Consider the following 11,118-nt stretch of genomic DNA (forward strand, 5'->3'; position numbering starts at 1 on the left):
TACAGACCTCTATAGAATACAACTGTAGAAGGGACAGGACAAGGCCCTGCTGTACCCATGTATGTAACAAGATGGCATACCAAGCGGACTGAGCTCCGGATCAATGGAGCGTACCGGCCGCCGAGGGGGAGGTCCCTGCGTTGTGAATCGTGCGGCCGGCTACCCGATCCCCGGGCATGAACGCAGCGTCCACAAGAAGGGACGTCGATGCACGAACAATGTGCGAGTATGTAAGGCATGAGTAATAACATATTAAAGGATACAATAGCATGAATAGCAACATAACGGAAATATAGAGCATATCATGAGATACAAGAGTAACCTGTACATCTGAGTGCCTTTTAGGCGGGTACCATGCATGCTTAGTGTTGCGGAACATGCAGCCCGATCCATATAAATATATATATATATTATACTATATTATCCATATAATATATTGTTAACGAACGTGCGGATCCATATAATATATTCTTCGGAACGTGCGGCCCGATCCATAATATATTGTCCTGCGGAACGATGCGCGTGCCCTCTCGCCCTTTTTCCCATATTCCCCATTTACATATATATCATATATATATATCATAAGTAGCATGCAAGAGAGCGAAAGTCATGTATCTATCGGAGCCGTCCCCATTTGTTATGGAATAATCATCATCGCTTTGTCTCATTATTATGAAGTGAGACTATCCGAATACATCATGAGAAAACATAGAATAGGATCATAAGGCATCAATTCATATACTTTGGAATCTTTAAAAATAGTCATGATCCATGAATAAACTTGGGGATCATGTCATCCTTCTTTATACCATAACTTGGAACAAACATGGTTAATCGTTCTATCATAAAATATCATAGAAAAATTCTCATCTTTGACATCATCGTTTCAATGTAAAACATATCCATCGTTGTTGTCATTCCCCCTCCATTTTTGAAAGATACATATACATATATCTGTACATATATCCTTGGAATCATAACTTTTTGATAACAAGGAAAACATGGAAACATTTATGAGAGCCCAAAGAAAGAAAGGGACGAGCCTTAACATGTATCTATCGGATGCGTCCGAGCTCGTAAGGTCGGTTTACACCTCCTCTTCATCGCACACTTGTATCAATCATCAAATTATATTGTTCTATATTTCCAACCGTGTATAGGTGAGGCAAAATTGTCCTCATAGTTAAATTATAGTCATTTGTTGTTACATCCGGCAAATCATTTTTTTTATATGCGTATTTGAAAATTTACCAAATAACCACATTGACTTATAAGGAATAAGGTTATGTTTGGATTTCTTTCCAATAGGTGTGTTGCTCATGACCCTATTAATGTGGAAATAGTGGGAAAGGCGAGGGACAAAAATCGGGAACCGGAAATTAATTTCGGAATTTCAAGACGAGGCCATGACCAATTGGGCCAAAGGAATAAAAGAAGAGCAAGTTGGCCCAAAATTAGGGGGTGGCCGGCCAAGCCTTGGCCCAAGCCCCTAATTTTATTAATTTTCCATGTGATCATGATATGTATTAAACTAGAAACTTCAAGAGAAAGAAAGAAAAAGCAAGAGAAAACAAGAAGTTTTGAGAGAAAGAGAGCACAACCATTCGGCTGCCCTTCCTAGCCGAGAATCACCAAGAGAAAAAAAGTGAGGAAGATAACTAGTTTTCTCTAGCAATTCAACTCATTAGAAGGTAAGGGAACAACATAGAGTGATTGTTGAAGCTTGCAAAGCACTTTCCATACAAAGTTGAGGCTAGCCGTGTGGAGGAAGTGAAAGGAAGAGGTAAGATTTCATTCTTATTTTCATATATTATGGATGGTTTGAAGGTGTTGTGAAGTGTGGAAACGATGGAAGCCATGAACATGTGGATGTGTAAGGTGACCGTGTGTATATGTGTGTTGTGTGTTAGGAGTGATGAGTTAATTGTATTTAACATGTTTGTATGTTGTTGTGGAGTGTGGAAAATGAATGAAACTCATGAAACCTTATTTGTAGGGGCTGTGGCCATTTGGCCGTGTATGTGTGTTGTGTGTTAGGAGTGATGAGTTAATTGTATTTTGTTTGTATGTTGTTGTGGATGCGGAATAAAAATGAAACTCATGAAACCTTATAGTTGAAGCAAAAACCGTGTATGGGCTGATTTTAAGGGTTAATATGTCGTAATGATATATGGTGTTTTGGTTGTTGTTTAAGCATGGTTATACGTATAAAAATGATGGTTAATGATCCTAGTTGAAGCAAAAATCGTGTGGTGTTATTTTAAGGGTTTAATATGTCGTAATGTAGTTTTTGGCTTTTAGGAATAATGTTGTTTAAGCATGGTTTGTTGATGTAATTGTGAATTGTGAAGGAAAGAATATATTTGGTGTTATTCTTGGGTTTGAGGCCATTTAAGTAGGTTGGAATAATATTGGAATGTCCCTAAATATTGTATGACTTGCTTAAGATGTCCTTGCATAAGGTTGGAATGTATTTGGATTGAATATCAAAGTTGGAATATATATTGTAAATTGATATTGTAGGTTGGTTGTTGGCTTGGTTGTTGTTATGAGCCGAGTTGAATCTCGGGGATGCTATATTTATAGGGAAATCTTTGCATCAAATTTCGGTAGTCAAGTATGAACTCATTATTGAAATGCTAACTCTCATGAATAGTAAGCGGTAAAGGTGACCATTTGCAGATTGGACGAAACGGGAATTGAGCTCAAGCGAGCATAAGGCACCCGTAAGGTATGTGAAGCTATCCCTCTCCTTCCTTTGGCATGTCCTAGGTGTACTAGGCTTGAATTTGAGCCTCGGGGGTTATTCCGTTCCTTGAAATTCGATTCTGAAATTGAGCACTATTCATTCAGTGCGATTGAATTAGAATTCTTACAACTGGTTGGAAAAAAATGTTCAAACATCCGTAACTTGCAGGAATGTAATCGAATCGCCTTGAAACTTCTATAAATGACTCTATTAAGTGATATTTTATAAAACTTTTCAAAACCACTCCAAAGGGAGTGTGCTATTTTATAAAACTTTTCAAAAACCGCTCCGAAGGGGTGTGATATCTTATTATTCTAAAACCACTCACGAAGATTATTATTTTCTTTTTCTAAAACCACCCCGAAGGGGTGCGTACAAAACCACTCTAGATGGGGGTGTGAGATTTTATTTTTCTTACTACTATTATTATAATGCCCGATGGGGCTAGGATTAGTATTATGTCGCGAGTGGCATGCCCGATGGGGCGGGGGTAGGCCGTATGCCGCGAGTGACATGCCCGGGGGCTAGGATTATGTCGGGGCCGACATGTCCGATGGGGCCGGGATAGACGTATGTTGGACCGCATGCCCGAAGGGCCATTATTTTATTCGGGACCCGGCATGTCCGAAGGGGCCGGGATAGACGTATGTCGGAAGCCGGCACACCCGAAGGGGATTACTAGTACTACTATTATTGATATTGCTATGGTTATTATTTATTGTTATTATTATTAGGCGGAAGCGGCGTCGAAGGGACTATTTTATTTAAACATTTAGTTCATGTCGTTGTAATCTATTTCTTGCTTCGGTGATGCTTTACGTTGTACTTTTTCTTTTCTTCGTGTAATCTAAACTTGTTTTGGGTTTGTTGAACTCTCCTATTTCTTGGTACTAACTTTATATATTGTGATGCTTTACATATTCGAGTTATATATTGTCGGCCTGTCCGTTATTTTGTTGTACGAAATGACCCCGCCTTGTTTTATGTTGTATGTATCTTATATCGGGGGCTGCGTTTCATGCCCGCGGATTCGGGGACGCTACGTGTCGATTTTGGTACCGAACTTCCAATTAACTTATTTAAAAAAAAAAAAAAAAAAAATTGGGACCCGACTTGACTTAGTCACACTGAGAGATGTGACAAAGAGTCGAACGAGCCTCCATTTGCTCGGGAGGCTTCCTTGTTTTGGTATAGCTTTATATATTGTACAGGTTATACTCTATAGAAGTCTGCGAACAGCGTGGGAGTTATGGTTACTGTCTGGCCCTGTCGGCCGTTATTTTGTTGTACAGAAATGGCAGAGGCCTTTGGCTCGCCTTGTTTTATGTTGTATGTATCTATATATCATGTTTGAGATATCTCGGGCTACGTGTCGATTTTGGTATTTCATTTACAACTTCCAATTCTTATTTAAAAAAAAAAAAAAAAAAAAATTGGGTTGACGCTTAAGGGTTCGCTTGACTCTGATGAGAGTCGGGTGCCCGTCTCACCCTGACGAAGGTTGGGGTGTGACAAAGTGGTATCGAGCGAGTCGATCCTCGGCATGTTCGCGGGCTTGTGTCTAGTAGAGTCTTGTTTATCGGTGTGTTGTGCACCACATCTATAAACGAGGAAGCTACGAGACATTAATAGGTGTCATTCTTTCTTTCATGGTGTAGATCGTGCGTATAGAGCGGTGTTGTACATAAAGTCCCTAATTTAATGATCTTGTGTGCTTTCGGTGATGCCGCCTAAGAAAGGTAAAGCGACGGCGGCCCGAAGGGCAAAGCGATTGGGGACGATGCGATTAGCCAAGCCCCCGGGTCTACTAGAGCTCGGACTTATCTTTGGAATACGCGTCCGGCCCCGGAGTCCCCCCCGCCTCCCCATCTCCGGAGGAGCTACGAGAGGCACACGATCCGGCCCGGCTCCGGTCCCGGCCCCGCATCTCCGGTCTCTCGGTCAGATGCCCAGCGTCAGGAGATCAGCGAAATGAAAGATGCCATACGCTTGTTGACTCAGATGCTTGCTACTCAGGCTGGACAACAAAGTAGGAGTTACGAGTATCCCGACAGGGCTGCTAGTGGCAGGGCACGGGATTTTCTTACATTAAGTCCCCCAGAGTTTAAGGGCACGGACCCTAATGCGATCCTCGGGAGTTTATAGATGGTATGCGGCGTACTTTGAATATAATGAAGGCATCGGCTACGGTCTGTCGAGCTAGGCGCTTATAGGTTACAAGGCATCGCAATTAAATTGGTACCGGTCATGGAGATTATCGAGAGGTAGTGACGCCCTTCCGCCGACGTGGCGAAATTCTCAGATGCCTTTTTGCGTCACTATATGCCACCCGAGTTGAGACGAGCAAAGGTTGATAGATTCCTTAATTTGCGACAGGGTGGTATGACGGTGAGAGAGTATAGTGTGGAGTTCGACTCCTTAGCCAGGTATGCCCCTACCATTGTGCAGGACATGGAGGATAGAGTTCACCGCTATGTGATAGGGTTGGAGTCGGAGTTGCAGGAGATTTGTATGCCAGTGGCAATGCGACCGGTATAGATATAGCCGTATCCAAGCCTATGCGCGGGGGGGGTAGAGGATCGCAAGCGCCAACGAGAGGCTATTTCAGAGCAGGGTGGCAGCCAGCCCAAGAGGGCCAGGACAGAAGGTCGGGGTAGAGGTTCCACCAGCGAGAGCAGACCCCAGTATAGTGCACCTTCGCAGTTTCGTGGACCTCAGCGGGGTAGAGAGACTTTCCCTCGGCAGGGCGAGTTCATCTTATGCGTCGGGTCCTCGGCGGCGAGGCATGGTCGGGGCAGAGGCGATGGCCCCTCCGCGATGTGCGGGTGTGGGAGACGCCATGTGGGACGGTGCCGACGGGGTGTGTGCTATACTTGTGGTGATCCGACGCACTATGCCGAGAGAGTGCCCACGGGGGTGGGCCATCTTTGTCTGGAAATCGGTGGCGGCGTCGTCACCTTCGGTAAGAGCCCCCGAGGCAGGACCTCAGACTTCTTCCGGTCGGGGTAGGGGCGGAGGGAGAGCACCCAGTTCCAGTGCAGGACCCAGTTCCGGTGCAGGACCCCATCGTATCTATGCACTAGGGGGAAGATCAGGTCCCGAGGCGCCGCCAGGTAATTTAAATTCCGCAGTTGGTTGTTTTAATCGATGAATGATTTATACGTACTGTCTATTTAAAGAACTTTCCCCCAAAGTACTTGTAAGACCTATAAGGCCAATTTAACATTCGAGGACGAATGTTTTAAAGGGGGGGAGGATGTTACATCCGGCATTTTTGCGTATTTGAAAATTTGGAAATAACCTTGACTTATAAGGAATAAGGTTATGTTTGGATTTCTTTCCAATAGGTGTGTTGCTCATGACCTATTAATGTGGAAATAGCGGGAAAGGCGAGGGACAAAAATCGGGAACTTCGGAAATTAATTTCGGAATTTCAAGACGAGGCCATGACCAATTGGGCCAAAGGAATAAAAGAAGAGCAAGTTGGCCCAAAATTAGGGGGTGGCCGGCCAAGCCTTGGCCCAAGCCCCTAATTTTATTAATTTTCCATGTGATCATGATAAGTATTAAACTAGAAACTTCAAGAGAAAGAAAGAAAAAGCAAGAGGAAACAAGAAGCTTTGAGAGAAAGAGAGCACAACCATTCGGTCGCCCTCCCTAGCCGAGAACCATCAAGAAAAAAAAGTGAGGAAGATAACTAGTTTTCTCTAGCAATTCAACTCATTAGAAGGTAAGGGAACAACATAGAGTGATTGTTGAAGCTTGCAAAGCACTTTTCATGCAAAGTTGAGGCTTAGCCGTGTGGAGGAAGTGAAAGGAAGAGGTAAGATTTCATTCTTATTTTCATATATTATGGATGGTTTGAAGTTGTTGTGAAGTGTGGAAATGATGGAAGCTATGAACATGTGGATGTGCAAGGTGCCCGTGTGTATATGTGTGTGTAGCCGTGCATGTGTGTGGCATGCTAAGAGTGATGAAACAATTCTATTTAGCTTGTTGTGTGTGTTGTTGTAATGTGTTGAATTGAATGGAAATCATGAAGGTACAAATGTTGATGTTGAGCCGTGAAAGTGGCCATTTGGCCGTGTATGTGTGTTGTGTGTTAGGAGTGATGAGTTAATTGTATTTAACATGTTTGTATGTTGTTGTGGAGTGCGGAAAATAATGAAACTCATGAAACCTTATTTGTAGGGGGCTGGCCGTGTATGGGCAGTGGCAGGGCAGCCATGGCAGCCTAATGATATATGGTGTTTTGGTTGTTGTCGTCATGCGTTATACGATATAAAAATGATGGTTAATGATCCCTAGTTGAAGCAAAAATCGTGTGGGCTGATTTTAAGGATTAATATGTCGTAATGTAGTTTCTTGAGCTTTTAGGAATAATGTTGTTTAAGCATGGTTTGTTGATGTAATTTGTGAATTGTGAAGGAAAGAATATGTTTGGTGTTATTCTTGGGTTTGGAGGCCATTTAGGGTAGGTTGGAATAATATTTGGCCTTTTTGAAATATTGTATGACTTGCTTAAGATGTCCTTGCATAAGGTTGGAATGTATTTGGATTGAATATCAAAGTTGGAATATACATTGTAAATTGATATTGTAGGTTGGTTGTTGGCTTGGTTGTTGTTATTCTGAGCCGAGTTGAATCTCGGGGATGCTATATTTATAGGGGAAATCTTTGCCGAAATTTCGGTAGTCAAGTATGAACTCATTATTGAAATGCTAACTCTCATGAATAGTAACTTGGTAAAGGTGACCATTTGCGGATTCAGACGAAACGGGAATTGAGCTCAAGCGAGCATAAGGCACCCGTAAGGTATGTGAAGCTATTCCTCTCCTTCCTTTGGCATGTCCTAGGTGTACTAGGCTTGAATTTGAGCCTCGGGGGTTATTACGTTCATCGAAATCGATTTGAAATGGAGCACTATTCATTCGGTGCAATTGAACTAGAATCCTCTTATCTTGTTGGAAAAATGTTCAAACATCCGTAACTTGCGGAATGTAATCGAATCGCCTTGAAACTTCTATAAACCACTCCGACTCTAGGAGTGATATTTTATAAAACTTTTTGAAAACCACTCCAAAGGGAGTGTGATGCTATTTTATAAAACTTTTCAAAAACCACTCCGAAGGGAGGTGATATCTTATTATTCGTATTTTCTAAAACCACCCGAAGAGTGTGATATATTATTTTCTAAGGCGTACAAAACCACTCCGATGGGGGTGTGAGATTTTATTTTTCTTACTACTATTATTATTATGCCCGATGGGGCTAGGATTAGTATTATGTCGCGAGTGGCATGCCCGACGGGGCCGGGGGTAGCCGTATGCCGCGAGTGACATGCCCGAAAGGGGCTAGGATTATGTCGGGGCCGGCATGTCCGATGGGGCCGGGATAGACGTATGTTGGACCGACATGCCCGAAGGGCCATTATTTTATTCGGGACCGCATGTCGGGGCCGGGATAGACGTATGTCGGAACCGACACCCGGGGGATTACTAGTACTACTATTATTGATATTGCTATTGTTATTACTATTATTGTTATTATTATTAGGCCGGAAGCGGCCGTCCGAAGGGACTATTTTATTTAAACATTTAGTTCATGTCAGGTAATCTAAACTTGCTTTCCGTTGTACTTTTTCTGATGTAATCTAAACTTGTTTACTGTTGAACTCTCCTATTTCTTGCTTCAGTGATGCTTTACATATTCGATACATATTCGTCCGACCCCCATTCTTCGGGGCTGCGTTTCATGCCCGCGAGTTCGGGGACGCGACCGGGGGACCCGAATTTTTAGAGAGAGATAGCATCGGGAGTCGAGAGACGGCTTCCACTTTGCTCCGGAGACTGTCCCCGTTTTGGTATAGCTTTATATATTGTACGGGTTATACTCTATAGAAGTCTCGAACAGCGTGGGAGTTATGGTTGCTTTGGCCTTGTCGTCGTTATTTTGTTGTACGAAATGGCGAGAGTTGTATGTATCCTTTGGCTCGCCTTGTTTTATGTTGTATGTATCTATATATCATGTTTGAGATATCTCGAGCTACGTGTCGATTTTGGTATTTCATTTACAACTTCCAATAATCTTGTTTTAAAAAAAAAAAAAAAAAATTTGGGTTGGCGCTTAACTATACGCTATTTGGACCTTGAGATTTGGGTGACATTTTGTCAATTTCCATCATTTTATAACGATTTTACGGCTCATGCCCGTAAATAAACCGATATTAACACGGAAAGAGATTCCTACCTTTACCTTAATAATAATGCTATATCTTCACTCTTCTTGACCTTAACCACGGCATTAATACACACAATTTTGTAGTTGCAACTATACGGAATGAGATTTGGGAATTATACGGTTTCGGGCTAAAGTGTTTGGGAAGGTTGGGGAATTTTCCAGAGAGTTTGGGATGTTTTTGGGGGGTCTTTGGTTGAAAAATAGGGGTCCTCCCCCTTTTATCGAACGGTCCAGGTTCTGCTTGGACCGACCTATTTTTCCCCTTTGGGCGCGTTCGCGCTGACTCAGTTTTTCTGACTGTACCTTCGTTCAGTAAAAAAGTCATAACTCTTGATCCCGATATCGTGTGAGGTCCCATGACCTATGGTTGGAAAGATATTTCAATTATCTACAACTTTCATGCTTTGTGTTTTTCCAAGTTCAAAACTTATAATATCGTTTTGGCCCCTCCAAATCAGATCATCCGAAAATGTTTCCTTAAATCGTCCTTTTGGAGGGCTTATGCCCATATTTGGCTTATGGGTCCTTCTTAGGACTTGCTCAACTTTCCATGTACTACTAATATGTCTCATCATAGGTCCTTTATAAAACTTTGGTGTGTGGGCCCCACTTGGCCTGCAGCAACGAGGGCTTTTCATCAAGTGCCATATGAACCAATTCACCCCCATATGGTCTCCAAATGTCATATATAGGTTATTATTGCATTCTTATGATATAACCTTCATCTTGAATCCGAGCTCAAAATTTGTTCAGCGCGTTCGCGCCTCGTAATGGCGCATTCGCACTGTATTGGCCCTAGGCCTTCTGTTCGATCGCGCCACTTCCTGGCGCGTTCGCACAGACCATTTTCCTATCTGCCAGCCCGACTTGTAACATCCATATCTCCTTACCCCGATGTCCTATTGAGGAGCGGTTTGTTGCGTTGGAAACTAGACTTCCCAAAATTTACTTTAGACTTTTGTTTCACTTCAAAACTCTTAATACACTAAAACATATTCTCTCTTCCAGTTAGACTAAAATTTTCGTGCCAAACCTTGCCCAACTTTCCTTCAAAGCCTCGGAAGCTTAATCTCCTCAGTTCAATAGTTTTCCAATCCTTCTATAACCTGTTACGCGAACTCGGACTCTTGTAATCGTAGCACGAGCACCTATGATATTGCATCTTCTCGGAAATAACTCCGATGTCTGTACTTGAATAGCTGATGCCTAAGGAATTTCAACGTACCGAAACTACGGGGTGTAACAGTTTTGACCTTCGAGGTTCGAGACAAGGGTTTGGGTTGACTTTTTGGACCCGAAATCTTTATATGAAAATATGGGTGTCTATGGGTTCGTATTCTTATGTAGATACTGTATTTGAACAGATTTTGCTCATTCAGAAGTTTAAAGGAAGGGAAAAGCCATTGAGTGACTCTTTGACTTCGGATTCAGGCAAGTTGTGACTTACTAGACCCTTTATGTAGTGTTTCAAGTTGGTTAATGTAATTAAGGAGCGTAATGGGGAATTGGAAAATTTTGTGTCATTTGCATTATGAGTAGACTAACGCAAGTCTCAATTGGACATGAAGCCCTTATAAGTTTAAGGAGGGTATTTGATAACTTTAAGTCTGTACCTTAAGGTTTTGGAGTCATATGAATCGGTAGAAGTAAGTTCGTTGAAGGAATTGGAATTTGAGTCATGTTTTGGGAAGATTTCGTATCATTTGAGTTATACATTACTTAGCATTACCTTGAGAGGGATCTATAGGTCCCTTTAGATGGTTAATGAAGTTTTATACAAGTGCCAAGAAGGTTCCATAAGGATTGGAGATCAAACGAATCGAAAAGAACGCATTTTCGCGAAACCGGGGAAAATGGGGCCATATGTGGCCGCATACTCAATATGTTGGGCTGCATATGGGCAGAAAATTCACCAAATTGGCAGCCCCCACTGCCCAACCTCCACCCCATGGATAGAAGGGGAGATGCGGCCGTATATCCCATATGCTAAGCCGCATCTCCACTGCAAGCTGGTGCGGGGGGGGGGGGGGAGGGGCGACTTTGCCACCTTTTTAAATCCCAAAAGACCCCATTTTCATCTCAAGCTCCCACACTTAGTTCCCCACACTTCTGTGAGAGTTCAAGGTTTC

The sequence above is a fragment of the Lycium ferocissimum genome, chromosome 2 (assembly GCF_029784015.1).
Source record: "Lycium ferocissimum isolate CSIRO_LF1 chromosome 2, AGI_CSIRO_Lferr_CH_V1, whole genome shotgun sequence".
NCBI lineage: Eukaryota > Viridiplantae > Streptophyta > Magnoliopsida > Solanales > Solanaceae > Lycium > Lycium ferocissimum.